At 34.1% G+C, this 17,501-nt stretch overlaps 1 long non-coding RNA gene across 1 annotated transcript; it reads right to left on the bottom strand.

Annotated features, from left to right (window-relative positions):
* Positions 1-1,289: 1,289 nt before the first annotated feature.
* LOC309626365 lies at positions 1,290-16,141 on the bottom strand. The gene is made up of 3 exons (XR_014243142.1): positions 8,675-16,141; positions 6,905-6,981; positions 1,290-4,406 (listed from the first exon to the last, which is right to left on the bottom strand). It is a non-coding gene; the product is annotated as an uncharacterized lncRNA (long non-coding RNA).
* Positions 16,142-17,501: the final 1,360 nt, after the last annotated feature.

Raw genomic sequence — 17,501 nt, 5'->3', positions numbered from 1 at the left:
TCTTTGTGGTGGGCAGACTGAAAATTCAGTATATCTGAGGTTGACGTATGTGGACTTCCTTTCACCCCATCTAAAAGTTAACTGCTTTCTCACTCAGGGCTATTTTCTCTTTTCAGTCCTTGTAAATTTTCTTCACTCTGAACACCTAAAGGCTTGGCAAACATATATCTAGATTAACATATTTATTTGCAGCTGTGAATAGAAAAAAAATCAGAGGAGAATATATCTGAATGTTTATATTAATATCACGTGATATAAATTAACACTTTGCAAGGCTTCCATTGACTATTAATTGGCAGTTATTCTACAATGAAAGAGCTTTTGGATGGCCTGGCGAAAAAGAATCTGAAATAGAAGTGAACTTCAGTTATAAAAATAAATCTCTAGAAAGAAGAGGAAAGAAAGAAGAGGAATGTTCCAATCTTACCTTCATCATAATCTTATTAGCATTTCTAGTGAGTAGTTCAAGTATCAGTCTATAGTCTTCTGACTCTGTCTCATAAATATGTCAAGAGCAAAGTATAGTTATTTTAATAGTCTGTGTTGGTGAACCATCATGGATTTAATTAAGAGACAACTAGTGTATGAAATATGACACAAAAGCACAAGACTTAATGGAGAAATGTTTTACTGCAGATTTAAATCAGGGCCACAGACTTAATGATGATCCAGGCTCAGAAATCCTACTTAAATTTAATTAATGCAGACTAGTGCAGACCTGTTCATATAGGAGAAAAAAACAGACATAAAAAACCATTAGTGATTTAAGATTCTCAGAGTACACTGCCTTATTTATAAGGTTATGTGAGCATGGGTTATTAATAACTTATTCTTTTGGATTTTATTATATGAGATATTTAGAATGTAAGCTGTATAAAAGTCTTTTAAAATATTATTTTGAGTCTCTTCATGTTCTATAACAAAACGTCACCTCCTTTGCTTCTTAGCAAAAACAGCAAAAGCACAGAATGCAACGTTAGCCATTTTGATCAGATAATGTGATCTAATTCTATGTTTGCTCAAAAGGAGCATAGGTATTATTTCTCTAGCTTAGCCTCATAGGGACATGAACGGAGGATGGACAAAATAGTACATGATCTTCATATTTTATTAAGTATTCCCTGTTTTATTCATTAGAACTACTGAGCTGGAAAATCTGGATCTGTTCTATCTATAACTTTACTATTGATATTATCAAAGAGAGAAACCATCACCAAGAACTTTATAAATATATTGAAAAATATAATCCTTATCACTTTTAAGAATTTGAACTTACCACTTTTAAGAATTTATGAGGTAAAGACATAACATTTACTTCTTCTTAACAGACTTACACTAAGCCATACTCAGGATCATTTGTCTCAGTTAAGTCAGGTTCATATCTTCTGTTCTGTTTTTACTTTTTAATTCTTCTCAAACTTGTCTTGTTGTTAAGGATATCTTAAGAACAACTTTAAGGGACTCAATGAAAATGATTATAAATTTCATCTAGAGTCTTCATAGTCTGCAGCATCCGGTTTTGGAAATTAGTGCATGTTCACGTTGTCTCAATATTTTCTTAATGTGTCTTTTGTCAATGACCATTTTTTGAAGGGTCTGTACAATTCTCAGTGAATCAATTATTTCTTTCTTAATTCAGAACACTGACGATTAAGAGTATTCATTTATTTCATGCCCTTGTTTATTCATTAGTGATATATATTTTACCTTTTGCTAATTTCATCATTTCCCTTGCTATATCTGGGGAAAAAAAGTCTCATTCACTTTAATTAATTTTTATACAATTAATCCATTCTGCTTTATGTCTTTGCTGATTTTATTTGTGCACTGTAGTTGAGACAACCTATGCTTAGTTGAGTGTCTTCATTTACTTCCAGTATAGATTTTTCTTTTCTGGCACACTATTTTTTGTGGAAAAAGAATGGGTCATTCCTTCTTTTCTTTTCATTTTTAAAAATCTATTCTTGTTGGCATATGCTTCTAGAATGGGTTTTACAATTTTCACATAGGGACATTCTGCTTTATTTTTAAAAATGAAAAGATGGTCTAATGGGACTTCATAAATAATATCTACATTCAAACCTTTAGCATTCATTTGCTTGTTCTTGAGCTGTTCTAAGATTCAAATGTCACTAGATATGTCAAGTTTTTGCTGTTGATTTGAGCAGCTTTTTGAGATTTTGATTAGAATAACCTTTAAGAGGTTTGTTGTTTTAAAAGGCAGTTAAACAAAATAATCATAATTTTTATTAACCTTTTATTACTTAAAAAAATAGTCATTGCAGTGGGACTTTAATAACTTGCAAGATTTTAGTAGCACTCACCTTCCTGGCATGAAACTACCAGAAATTAAGTGTTCTGCATCATCAATATCTAATCAAAGCTATAAAGTGACACAAGTGAGTTTGGATGAATATTTTTAAGTGATCTAAACATTTATAAGGCAACTATCAAATGGTTGCAATTCAGATTTTTTTTAAAAAGTATGAAAGGAGTTTTATTATATGTTTTAAAATGCATTGATCAAAAGTACAGTAAGTCTACTTTAATATAACCCTGTTGTAGAAAACAGTCAAGCCGTGGGTTTCTAATAAGTTTGTATGAGATCTATTTTTCATCTGTCACCTGCATAAATTATGTAAAATTTCACTGTATTGTTATTTCATTTATTCATTTTTCTTTCTGCATGTATCATTAAAACTAATTAGAAGTCATTTAAAATGACTGAATTTCATTCCATATGAAAATGTTTGATTAAATCTATGTCAGTACAACTGTTTTTTATAGTATACAAATAATGCTTAATAGGTTGAGTTTACATATGAATACCAAGGATTATAAGACTCTCTTCCTTACATGGAGAAGAATTCTGTTTCCCACAACATAGTGGATTAAAACCTGCATACTACAAAACACTCATGCTAGATAAAATATAAGACATCCTTCTAAATAAATATATGACATTATAAGAAATTATGAAATCATTTGTGGCCAGCAACAAACTGGGAGAATAAATTCCTAGAGCTAAGCCAGCACTGAAGCCACTGAATAGCCACTGGTTCTGCAGTCCCTGACAGTCATAGTCTTGAGATTCAGTGTTGATTCTCAAACCAGCAGTACTGGCATCTCCTGAGTGCTTATTGGAGGTGCAGAATCTTGGGCTCCACCTGCTTATTGAGAATCTATCTTGTAAGATACTCAAGTGATTTATGTACCTACTAAATTTGAGAACTTAGGTTTGAGAAGTCTAAATTGGTTTTAATTCTGTAAGTAATTAATTAGATGGCAAAAAAAAAAAAACCCATTGGGCTTTCCCAGAGTTGGGGGTCATATCAGAGACCTCTCCTACCAATAAAGGCAGGACTCAGAAAAGGATAAACTGGAGTCATGGAAGAGCATTTCTCCTCAGAGGTAGACATCAAAAGAGCTTATTGCTCTCAGCTCTGGTTTAGAGTGGAAAAGGGAAAAAAGCATCTCCATGAGAAATGATAGCCTTCAGTAGGCCCATATATGGTTTAAAAGCTTGAGTCCTTTCCAATTTTGCAACTTAAATTAGAATAATCACAGTTGAGAATTTTTATTAAAGACAACAAAGGTTGGTAGTGCTTCAAGTTATCTGGAAAAAGTAAACAGAAATAATTTGTTTAAAGTAAACATAGAGTTAATTAAAACTATAAATACATTGCAAGAGACTATCAAAATGACCAAGTAAACATGAGGGGAAAAACATTAAATGCAACTTCTAAAAATAGAAAATGTCATCATTAAAAACTCAAAGGAAGGATTAAAGAACAGATTGGACACTGTGAAAGTAAATTAGTGAACTAAAAGATAGATATGAAGAAGTTACACAAAGTTGTCACCAGAGATACATCAGATGGGTAAGGTGAAGCCACGCATAAGAGACATGAAGGAAAGGAAGAGGCGTCAGATTTCCAGAAGGAGGTAATAGAGCTAATGGGGGAGTGACGTAACCAGAAAAATATGGATTTGATGAAGCATAGCAATTCTTTTTTTTTTTTTAATTTATTTAATTTATTTATTTATGGCTGCATTGGGTCTTCATTGCTGCACGCGGGCTTTCTCTAGTTGCGGTGAGCAGGGGCTACTTTTCGTTGTGGTGTGCAGGGTTCTCATTGCGGTGGCTTCTCTTGTTGCAGAGCACAGACTCTAGGTGCCTGGGCTTCAGGAGTTGTGGCACGTGGGCTCAGTAGTTGTAGCTCACGGACTCTGGAGCACAGGCTCAGTAGCTGTGGCTCGCAGGCTTAGTTGCTCTGTGGCATGTGGGATCCTCCTGGACCAGGGCTCATACCCGTGTCCCCTGCATTGGCAGGCAGATTCTTAACCACTGTGCCACCAGGGAAGTCCAAGCATAGCAATTTTTAAATTTAGGAAGCAAAGAAATCCTAGACATCAACAATAAAAGGAATATACATTAGAGTCAAAATATAGATTAACAAAGAGAATATAAGCAGAGAAAAAACAAATTACATAAAAAGGAATAATAATAATAATATAAATAGTTTGTAGAAATAAAAGTAGGAAACAGCAGAATATCTTCAAAGTACTAAGAGAATAAAACATTCAACTTACATTGGTATAATCACAGTGAAATAAAGACATTTTCAGTTAATTTTCTCATCTTAACCAAAACCTTGCCACTAAAGAACTTACAATGTCCTTCAATAAGAAGAAAAATGATCTCAGAAAGGTCAGAGTTACAGAAAGACGAGTAGACTAAATAAACAATAGACATGTGGGTATATATAAATAAAAATTGAGTATACAAATAGTAAAAAACAAAATCTAACTGGGGGGTTAAACACACACACACAAACACAGATACACACACACACAAATATAGGCAAAAGGCAGAAATAAACAATAATAAAAGGAAAAGGGTGCATAGTAGAGTTGCAACTGAAAATATTAAGACTGTTGTATTTAACAAATAACTTTATGAAACAAAATAAAAGAATTTCTAGAAAGATACAATTTGCTGAAACTGACTCAAGGGGTAATTTAAAAATCTGTTTACTCATGTAACCATGAAAAAGAGTGCTGAATTGGACATTTGAATTTAAAAATAAATAGCAGGTCCCAGAGAATTTACATATGAGTTTTGCCAAGCATTAAAAGAATATATATTTTCAATTATATATAAATCATTTTTATAGAAAATAGGAAGGCAGTACCTTCTAACTCATTCTGTAAGGTTAGCATTCATTTCTATATTTTTGGTGGAACTATACATTAAAGGAATACAAATAATGTGATGTTATACTTTGTTCATGGAAACATTTTGCAATCTAGAACCCAGCAACTTCCACTTGCTAGTTACATTGCATGAGAAACTTTTACAAATGTTTGTCAGGAAACATATCTGAAATAGCATGGTATGTTTATAACAACAAAACAAAAAACAAAGAAAAAATGTGTAGCACACATGGTATATTTTACCACAGAGAAAATGAAATGAGCCTCAGCCTCAAACCCCTTGAGTCTGGGGTTTTCATAGTATTCCCAAAGTAGCACTTGACATTTTCCTCAGACAAAAATAAATTTAGAACTCCTGCACCAGGTATCAACCTGATGTATTCCATCTTTTTTACAGAGACCTTAAAAGCTACCTCATGACATGTTAGAAGCTAGAGTTTGGTGTCACACCAATCCCCTATTTGGAATCCTGGCTCTACCACTTGCTGGCTATGTAATCTTGGTCAACTTTAAAACTTTTCTTGCCTCAGTATTTTTCTCTCCAAGGTGAAAAAATAACAGCACCTGCTTTACTGATCAATGGCCATCAATAGATTATAGGAACTACTTTAATTATAGTGATAGTTTCAACATATGCACCTTTCTAGATTTCAAGGAGTATGCATACATATTCTTATTTCAGCTGCACAAGAAGCATCAATATGCTTATATTTTCCTGTTTATGACTTCTGTTTGGACCATCATTTTGCTTATCAGTTATTTCAAGGATTATATTTGCCTAATATCATTATGATCATTTGTACCATGTATTGGATGATTACTATGTGCCAGGTACTGAGATAAGCACTTTACTTTTTTAATGTCATCTACTTTCTTTATCCCCTTTAATTCTCACCATAACTCAGGGCCAGTCCTGACAACAGAGGAGCAGTTGTACTTGGTAAAGCACTTTCAAAGATGATGAAATCAGGAAATTATGTTGAATCTTCCACCAGAAGTGGGAGAGCCATCTTTTTGGACTATCATAAGATCCTAAGGAATTAATAGTTCTGTCCAGCAAAGAGGACATAAGAAGCGTTTTATAATTTTTTAAAATGAACAAATAATAAACATAATAAATAATTTAACTTCCTGGTAATCAAGTTAAAACATTAAATAAAATTATTTGTCACCTTCAGAGTGACCAAATTTTTTAAAGTAATAAAATCTAATGTTAATAAGGGTACTTAGATATTTTCAAACACTACTTAGGGCATATAAATTGTAAAACATTTTAGATGGATATCTTGCAAAAAAACTTGAGTATATTTATATTTTGAGCTAGCAAGTTTATTTCTAGAAATGTATGCTAAGGGAACAGTAAAAAAAAGTGTGCAAAGATCTAAATATGAGAATTTTATCCAACATTGTTTATAATATGAAACCATTGAAAATAGCCTAAAAGTCCAAAAATACGCAAATGGTTAGACATATAATATATACATTCATTTCAACACTATGTGTCTATTTAAAGTTCAGTTTTAATGAAAATTAATAGTACAAAAATTATTAATGATTTAAGTTCAAAAAGAGGTTACAAAATGAAATATACATTATAATACTTTTTGTAAATATGTATAATTATAAGATTGAAAGGAAGTATACAACTATGTCATCTATTGCAGAATAACAAGAAAAATTGACTTACCTATTACTTTTCTAAAATGTTCAGTTTTCAAAATTAAGCATATACGATCTTTGGGATAAGAATTAAAATCACAAAAGCTAGAAAAAAGATTGGATAGAGGTAAGCCAAGTTATTTTAAGGAAGGCCAAAGCCCTCTCAAATGAATTGTTACAACAGTCAATGAAAATAGTTATACATTGAAATAAGTCAGGAGACCATTCATAGGGCAAAGATCCAAACTACTGTATCCCTCTTCAGGATTTCATTGGGAAACAAAAAAGGACACTGTTTAGAATCAGCGTGCAAATTCAGAACACAAACAAACAGGGTGCTTGAGTTATAGAAATTATGGCCACTCCCATGTAAGATAATATTTTCAAATTACAGTAAATTATTTGTTCCAAACCACAACACAGTTTAGCTTTGCAAAACTGCATTAGATCCTCACCGTGAATCAAGCATTCTGCTCACTACTGAAAACCCAGTGAGGTCCCTGCTTTCAAGAAGCTCCTTGTTATAGTAGGCATGAGTTCAATGTATCTAAAAGTGTGGCCCAGTGGCAACTTCATCAGAATCACCTGGGGGTGGTGATTCTTAAAAATGCAACGTCTAACTCCAGAGATTTGCTGTTTGAGACAGGAACCTACATTCATAAGAATTTCTCTAGAAGCTTCATATGCATACGTACTAACATCTGAAAGCTGCTAGCTTGGAAGAAAAACTGGGAGCTTTTAAATCAAACAGATCCAAATTTGAATCTTGACTACTTCTTTATACACTGCTTTTTAAAAATAATATAATTTAGATTCTGCCACCAACACCAGACTAAAGCTATACAATGATAATTATTGCTCTATCTTAGCTATTATATTTCTTGCTTTGATTTTCTTGACTATCCTCTCCTTGGAATTCTCTTTTCTTTTGACCTCTGAGACCAAATACTGTTCATGGTTCTTCTCTTGTCTCTCTGATCATACGTTCTTGGTCTTTGTTATTTATTAACTAACTTACTGTGGGTAAATTAATTAACTCACGAATCTCAGTATCTTCATTTATCAAACAAACAAAACGACACCACCAACAAAAAAATTGTCTCACAGAGTTGTTGAAGATGAAATTAGATAATGTATGACGAAAGCTGGGACTCAATAAATATTAACACTTGTAATTAAAGGAGCCATAACAGAGATAACACAAGACACTATTGAAACCCTTGGGGGAACTGGGAGTAAAATGATAAGAAGGTCAGATCCAAGGTCTCCTGAATGATGTCACCCTTTGGTTGAGTCTTGATGAATAAGTAAAAGTCAGGCAAAAGAAAGATTTCTATAAAACAATTTGGATTAATATTTTAACTAAATTGACCAACAAATTTTATCAAATAATTGGTTGATTTGTAGAAACAATTAGTTGACCCAGTTAAATCATTTAACTGATTTATTATTCCATATTTTTTTCTCTTGATTTAAATTTGTTTTCTTTTGATTTAAATTTTCAGCTTTAGATTCATAGACTCACTTTCCTGTGAAAAGAAAATGATATGAACTGTAATATTACATTTAACCGAATATAAAAATAGCTGTTTTAAACAACTGAATACATTAAATTGGTGTAGATGGAAAATAGTGGAAATTGCTTTACAAAGAACATTTTATCTCAAACCACTATCAGCTACTGGGAGCATTCTTGCACTGCATTGTAAATAACAATCATACAAAGAATTGCAATAAAATGTTTATATGGTGTTTTATACTCCTTTCTACATATAGTAGAACAAAATATTTCTATTACCTTTGAAAATTCTGGAGAAATAGTTTCTTCACTTGACTTTCATGTACAGCTGTACGTAGTGATCTCCTGATGACCTATTAGCTTCTATCCATGGTTTAGTCTTACCACTTGGCAACTGCAGGCTAAGGGTCACTTTCCTGTTACTATTTGGGACTATTTAGGATACTTGAGATGTGTTTAGAAGCACAAAGTACTTCAAATGAAGTTTAGCTTGTGTTGGTTATACAACAAATCTGGACAATTGTGGAAATCCTACTGTTAAAATCATAGCCTAACATGAATTTTGTATCATGCATTAATTTTTAAAATTTATTTTATTGAAGTATAGTTGATTTACAATGTTGTGTTAATTTCTACTGTACAGCAAAGTGATTCAGTTATACATATATATATATATATATATATATATATATATATACATTCTTTTTCATATTCTTTTCCATTATGGTTTATCACAGGATATTGAATATAGTTCCTTGTGCTATACAGTAGGACCTTGTTGTTTATCCATTCTATATAAAATAGTTTGCATCTGCTAATCCCAAACTCCCAATCCACCCTTCCCCCATGCCCCTCCCCCCTGGCCTGGCAACCTGTTCGCTCAACTGAGATGTATCAAAATAACTCATTTCAGGTAAGGGGTGATCTAGCAGCTTAATTACTTTAACTTTATGCTTTAATATACATGGAAGACAAACTGAAAGATAAAGCTTTATGTCATTTTAATTTTCCAAATGATCCATAATAAACACCTGTATGCACTATTTCTAAGAACAATCACCAAATGGAACCAATAATCCCTCTAATCCTACTATGTAATATACATTTTTTCTTCTAATTGGAAGAAAAGATACTAATATTACAATCCCTATTCTTGGTTGCCTTTCCTTAATACAAGCAGAATGAACATAGGCCCCTATCAAAATCTTGCCCAGGTATAAAAGGATTCTTATTTAAAACTTCTAGGTTTTGTTGTTCAATCCAAATAGAACATAGTAATGAATTATGGTTTATGGATATTAAGACTAAGAATTTTTGTGAATAGATTTTGTCATCCAGTCGTTCCAGGAGAATTTGTTGAAAAATAGTAAAATCAAGAATTCTCAAAAAAAAAAAAAAAAAAAAAAGAATTCTCCCATGTTTGCTGAAGCAATTGTATGGAGATTTATGCAAGAACTTTGGCAATAGGTGTCAGTCAGTCATTCTGATAATATCAGGCTCTTGCCAATTTAGGGGTATGAACCCCTTGAAAGTAGAAGGGTCCTATCTATGGATAGAGAGCTGAAAGAGCTTAAGTCATAGCTAAATATAGTTTGAATGTTGTATTTATTCAAACAAATTTATATTGTATGTATAAAAAGGATGTGAGGGGCTTCCCTGGTGGCACAGTGGTTAAGAATCCACCTGCCAATGCAGGGGACACGGATTCAAGCCCTGGTCTGGGAAGATCCCACATGCCGCGGAGAAACTAAGCCTGTGCACAACAACTACTGAGCCTCCACTCTAGAGCCTGCGAGCCACAACTACTGAAGCCTGCGTGCCTAGAGCTGGTGCTCCGCAACAAGAGAAGCCACCGCAATGAGAAGCCCGCGCACCGCAACAAAGAGTAGCCGCCGCTTGCCGCAACTAGAGAAAGCCTGTGCGCAGCAACGAAGACCCAACGCAGCCAAAAATAAACAAATAAAATAATTTTTTTAAAAAAAGGATGTGAACCTTTTGCACAAATTTCTATTTCTTTGTGAGAAGAGAATGAGGGTATTTAAACTTTTGAAAATCAGAGGAAGTTATTAGAGGTATTAGAGGAAGAGTCAATAAATCATTCTAAAATAGATATGGAAGAGTAAGAATATACAAATACTCTGGTTAACTTTCAAAAAGGCCTGGACATTCATTCTATTAGATGTTAGGACATGTCAGAAATACATAGGAATATGAACAGAATGATTCTAGGACAGGTAGTAACAATTAGACCATATCAAGTGACACACCGTTACTTCTGCCACATTCTATTCTTTAGAAGTCCAGCCCACACTCAAGATGAGGAAAATTGAGAAACACCTCTTGAAAGGAGGAGTACATAATAATTTGTGGAGATATTTTTTAAATTACTAAAAAGGAAACACGAAGAAAGCAGACATAGAAAATGAACAGGGAATTTACATGAGTGAGAGGTATGTGAAAAGGTAGCCAAACTTACTAGTCATTTGAGAAATACAAATTAAAACAAAGAAATATCACTTTACATACATCAAAATGGCAAGAAATAGTAACTCAGATAATACCAAGTGCTGACAAAGAAGCTGGGCAAAAAAAAAAAAAACTCTCATAAACAGCTAATGTGATTGTAAACTATTTCAGGTATTCTGGAAAGCAAAATGTCAGTATTTAGCAACATTCCTGGAAGACCATATGTGCTCTTTATCCCAGAGGTCCCATTTCTGATTATAATTTTCAAGGAAATTCTCACCAGGTATGGAAGTGGACATGTATGAGAATGTTTAACCCAGTGTTGCTTGTGCTGGTGGAGAATGGGAAGTAAAATAGTTTTCAGTGTTCTATACACTGGGCAACAGCAAGAAAAAACAGATTATATGTACATACAGCAGAATGCATAATCCTCAGAAAAGAAAAAGTCTCTGTTTTAAAATGCTGGAAATTCTAAAACATTATACCATTTGCTAGAAAGTCATGTAAACATAAAATATATCATATTTTAAAAGGATACCTGCATGTTTCAGGATATACATCAAACACATTAAACTTGGGACCTATAATTGATAAGAATGGCAATATACATCATGGAAAAGGAGAAAAAACAAAAGAGGACTTGCATGTACTGATGCTAAAAATATGGAAAAAACTGAGGAGCATGATTGACTAGGCCCTGGCCATCTGAGAACCAATGAAGCATATGAGCATATGCATACACACATGCATACACACATATTCACATACACAAACACAAAACAATTTTAGTAGCCACTAATAAGATGGCATAATGAATTAAAGAACATCCCCATGATGAATATTATCCATGCATTAGAATAATTTTTATGAATAATTCCTCATGATTTTTATGATGGTAAGTGAAAAATTTTAGAAATGAAATAGGCTTAGAGGGAAAATGCAAACAAAATATGTACATGCATAAATACTGAAATTCATAAAAATCTTAGTAGAAATTACTAAGGTGCCTAATTTTTGTTAAATTATCATCTTTAATCTTATTTGATTTTCTGTTTTTTTAATTAGTTACCTTTCTTATACATATTAGTGTATGTAAGTCAATCCCAATCTCCCAATTCATCACCACCTTCACTCCAACCCCCTTTTCCCCCTTGGTGTCCATACATTTGTTCTCTACATCTGTGTCTCTATTACTACCTTGCAAACTGGCTCATCTGTACCATTTTTCTAGATTCCACATATATGTGTTAATATATGATATTTGTTTTTCTCATTCTGACTTACTTCACTCTGTATGACAGTCTCTAGGTCCATCCACGTCTCTACAAATGACCCAATTTCGTTCCTTTTTATGGCTGAGTAATATTCCATTGTATATATGTACAACATCTTCTTTATCCATTCATCTGTTCATGGGCATTTAGGTTGCTTCCATGACCTGGCTATTGTAAATAGTGCTGCAATGAACATTGGGGTGCATGTATCTTTTTAAAGTATGGTTTTCCCTGGGTATATGCCCAGTAGTGGGATTGCTGAGTCATATGGTAATCCTATTTTTATTTTTTTAAGGACCCTCCATACTGTTCTCCATAGTGGCTGTGTCAATTTACATTCCCACCAACAGTGCAAGAGGGTTCCCTTTTCTCCACATCCTCTCCAGCATTTGCTCTTTGTAGATTTTCTGATGATACCCATTCTAACTGGTGTGAGGTGATACCTCATTGTAGTTTTGATTTGCATTTCTCTAATAATTAGTGGTGTTGAGCAGCTTTTCATGTGCCTATTGGCCATCTGTATGTCTTCTTTAGAGAAATGTCTATTTAGGTCTTCTGCCCATTTTTTAATTGGGTTGTTTGTTTTTTTTTTAATATTGAGCTGCATGAGCTGTTTATATATTTTGGAGATTAATCCTTTGTCCATTGATTCATTTGCAAATATTTTCTCCCATTCTGAGGGTTGTCTTTTCATCTTGTTTATAGTTTTCCTTTGCTGTGCAAAAGCTTTTAAGTTTCATTAGATACCATTTGTTTATTTTTGTTTTTATTTCCATTACTCTAGGAGGTGGGTAAAAAAAAGATCTTGCTGTGATTTATGTCAAAAAGTGTTCTTCCTATGTTTTCCTCTAAGAGTTTTATAGTGTCCAGTCTTACATTTAGATCTTTAATCCATTTTGAGTTTATTTTTGTGTATGGTGTTAGGGAGTGTTCTAATTTCATTCTTTTACATGTAGCTGTCCAGTTTTCCCAGCACCACGTACTGAAGAGAGTGTCTTTTCTCCATTGTATATCCTTGCCTCCTTTGTCAAAGATTAGTTGACCATAGGTGCGTGGGTTTATCTCTGGGCTTTCTATCCTGTCCCATTGATCTGTATTTCTGTATTTGTGCAGTACCATATTGTCCTGATTACGGTAGCTTTGTAGTATAATCTGAAGTCAGGGAGTCTGATTCCTCCAGCTGTGTTTTTTTCCTTCAAGATTGCTTTGGCTATTTGGGGTCTTTTGTGTCTCCATACAAATTTTAAGATTTTTTGTTCTAGTTCTATAAAAAACGCCATTGGTAATTTGATAGGGATTGCATTGAATCTGTAGATTGCTTTGGATAGTATAGTCATTTTCACAATATTGATTCTTCCAATCCAAGAACATGGTATATCTCTCCATCCGTATGTGTCATCTTTAATTTTTGTCATCAGTGTCTTATAGTTTTCTGAGTATAGGTCTTTTACCTCCTTAGGTAGATTTATTCCTAGGTATTTTATTCTTTTTGTTGTAATGGTGAATGGGATTGTTTCCTCAACTTCTCTTTCTGATCTTTCATTGTATATCTCTCCATTTGTTTGTGTCATCTTTAATTTCTTTCATCAGTGTCTTATAATTTTCTGCATACAGGTCTTTTGTCTCCCTAGGTAGGTTTATTCCTAGGTATTTTATTCTTTTTTTTGCAGTGGTAAATGGGAGTGTTTCCTTAATTTCTCTTTCAGATTTTGCATCATTAGTGTATAGGAATGCAAGTGATTTCTGTGCATTAATATTGTATCCTGCAACTTTACCAAATTCATTGATTAGCTCTAGTAATTTTCTGGTGACATCTTTAGGATTATCTATGTATAGTATCAAGTCATCTGCAAACAGTGACAGTTTTACTTCTTCTTTTTAAATTTGTATTCTTTTTATTTCTTTTTCTTTTCTGATTGCCATGGCTAGGACTTCCAAAACTATGTTGAATAATAGTGGCAAGAGTGGACATCCTTGTCTTGTTCCTGATCTTAGAGGAAATGCTTTCAGTTTTTCACCATCGAATATGATGTTTGCTGTGGGTTTGTCATTTATGGGCTTTATTATGTTGAGGTAGGTTCCCACACTGCCCACTTTCTGGAGAGTTTTTATCGTAAATGGGTGTTAAATTTTGTCAAAAGCTTTTTCTGAATCTATTGAGATGATCATATGGTTTTTATTCTTCAGTTTGTTAATATGGTATATCACATTGATTGATCTGTGTTTAATGAAGAATCCTTGCAACCCAGGGATAAATCTACACTTGATCATGGTGTATGATCCTTTTAATGTGTTGTTGGATTCTGTTTGCTAGTATTTTGTTGAGGATTTTTGCATCTATATTCATCAGTGATATTGGTCTGTAATTTTCTTTTTTTGTAGTATCTTTGTCTGGTTTCGGTGTCAGGGTCATGGTGGCCTCATAGAATGAGTTTGGGAGTGTTCCTTCCTCTGCAATTCTTTGGAAGAGTTTGAGAAAAATGGGTGTTAACTCGTCTCTAAATGTTTGATAGAATTCACCTGTGAAGCCCTCTGGTCCTGGACCTTTGTTTGCTGGAAGATTTTTAATCACAGTTTCAATTTCATTACTTGTGATTGGTCTGTTCATATTTTCTACTTCTTCCTGGTTCAGTCTTGGAAGGTTATACCTTTTTAAGAATTTGTCCATTTCTTTCAGGTTGTCCATTTTATTGGCATAGAGTTGCTTGTAGTGGTCTCTTATGCTGCTTTGTATTTCTGTGGTGTGTGTTTTAACTTCTCCTTTTTCATTTCTAATTTTATTGATTTGAGTCCTCTCCCCCTTTTTCTTGATGAGTCTGGTTAAAGGTTTATCAATTTTGTTTACCTTCTCAAAGAACCAGCTTTTAGTTTTATTGATCTTTGCTATTGTTTTCTTTGTTTCTATTTCATTTATTTCTGATCTGATTTTATGATTTCTTTCCTTCTGCTAACTTTAGGTTTTGTTTGCTCTTCTTTCTCTAGTTCCTTTTGGGGTAAGGTTAGATTGTTTGTTTGATATTTTTCTTGTTTCTTGAGGTTGGATTGTATTGCTATAAATGGTCCTCTTAGAACTGCTTTTGCTGCATGCCATAGGTTTTGGATAGTCGTGTTTTCATTGTTATTTGTCTCTAGGTATTTTTTGATTTCCTCTTTGATTTCTTCAATGATGTTTTGGTTATTTAGTAATGTATTGTTTAGCCTCCATGTGTTTGTGTTTTTTACATTTTTTTCCCTGTAATTTATTTATAATCTCATAGCATTATGGTCAGTAAAGATGCTTGATATGATTTCAATTTTCTTAAGTTTACCGAGGCTTGATTTGTGACCCACAATGTGATCTATCCTGGAGAATGTTCCCTGTGCACTTGAGAAGAAAGGGTAATCTGCTGTTTTTGGATGGAATGTCCTATAAATATCAATTAAATCTATCTGGTCTATTGTGTTGTTTAAAGCTTGTGCTTCCTTATTAATTTTCTGTCTGGATGATCTGTCCATTGCTGTAAGTGAGGTGTTAGTTTTTGATTATAATCTCTTCAAATATTTTCTCGGGTCCTTTCTCTCTCTCTTCTCCTTCTGGGACCCCTATAATGCGAATGTTGGTTTGTTTAATGTTGTCCCAGAGGTCTCTTAGGCTGTCTTCATTTCTCTTCATTCTTTTTTCTTTATTCTGTTCTGTGGTAGTGATTTCCATCATTCTGTCTTCCAGGTCATTTATCCATTCTTCTGCCTCAGTAATTCTGCTATTGATTCCTTCTAGTGTATTCTTAATTTCAGTTATTGTATTGTTCATCTCTGTTTGTTTGTTCTCTAATTCTTCTAGGTCTTTGTTAAACATTTCTTGCATCTTCTTGTTCTTTGCCTCCATTCTTTTTCTGAGGTCCTGGATCATCTTTACTATCATTATTCTGAATTCTTTTTCTGGAAGGTTGCCTATCTTCACTTCATTTAGTTGTTTTTCTGGGGTTTTATCTTGTTCCTTCATCTGGTACATAGTCCTCTGCGTTTTCATTTTTTTTTTAAATTTATTTATTTATTTATTTATGGCTGTGTTGGGTCTTCGTTTCTGCTAGTGGGCTTTCTCTAGTTGCGGCAAGTGGGGGCCACTCTTCATCGCGGTGCGCAGGCCTCTCATTATCGCGGCCTCTCCTGTTGCAGAGCACAGGCTCCAGACGCGCAGGCTCAGTAATTGTGGCTCACGGGCCCAGTTGCTCCACGGCATGTGGGATCCTCCCAGATCAGGGCTCGAACCTGTGTCCCCTGCATTGGCAGGCAGATTCTCAACCACTGTGCCACCAGGGAAGCCCCCTTTTTCATTTTTGTCTATCTTTCTGTGAATGTGGTTTTTGTTCCACAGGCTGCAGGATTGTAGTTTTTCTTGCTTCTGCTCTCTTATTTGTTTTTTTAATGTTTTTTTGTAATGAGTATAACAAATTCATAATCTTGAAAACATATTCCTTCTAGGTCAAATATCCCTTTTAAAAATTAATTAATCAACTATCAACAAAGGGAAAAAAGACAACCTATGAATGGGAAAACATTGGCAAACTATATCTGACGTCAATTATAATATTCATGAGCAAGTTCATCATATTATTGTGTGCTAGTCTGACTTTTGTTTCAATCAATAGGCTTAGGAAAAGCTACTGTAATTGTTGAGTGGAGTTCTCCAGCGACTGTTCTAGCCTTTTGCCAAAAGTTAGGAGTTTGCTTTTCTAAATCCCTTTCAATATGTTCCCATCAGGCAAATTTCATCCAATGTTTGCTTGACCCTCACCAAGAGGCATGTGAACTAACTGATATATCTAAAAAAACAGGTTGGTAAGTTTGAGTAACTATGTTAAAAGTTTCAGCAAACCTATGGAGGTCCTCAGTTATTTTAGGTAACTCTTTAACTATGGCTCATAGTTCAGCTTGAGTCCAGGGAACGTAAGAAACTTGGTTTTGTTTGGTCCCAGTATAAAGAAATTGTCTGAAGGTGGAGGGAATGAAAGTGTCCAGGTTGGAACTCCTTCCCTACTCTTTTGCTTAAACCTGCTGATTAATTCTACTAGCTCAGTGGAGAAATATTTCTGTACAGTTGTCTTCTGACTCACAGGATCTTCTTTGCATTATCTTCTAGTTCTCTTGTGGCCTGCGTTTTTACTTTGGGGCAGAGTCTGTGCACACAGGTCCTCTTCCTCCTCTATAATTATGTCCTCATCTTCTTTTTTTTGGCTGCATTGGGTCTTTGTTGCTGCACGCGGGCTTTCTCTAGTTGTGGCGAGCGAGGGCTGCTCTTCGTTGTGGTGCGCAGGCTTCTCATTGAGGTGGCTTCTCTTGTTGCGGAGCATGGGCTCTAGGCACACAGGCTTCAGTAGTTGTGGCTC

The sequence above is a fragment of the Balaenoptera borealis genome (genome assembly GCF_965194805.1).
Source record: "Balaenoptera borealis genome assembly, chromosome: 1".
Lineage (NCBI taxonomy): Eukaryota > Metazoa > Chordata > Mammalia > Artiodactyla > Balaenopteridae > Balaenoptera > Balaenoptera borealis.
The sequence above is the reverse complement of the archived record's forward strand: the minus strand, read 5'-3'. Positions and strand labels throughout refer to the sequence as shown.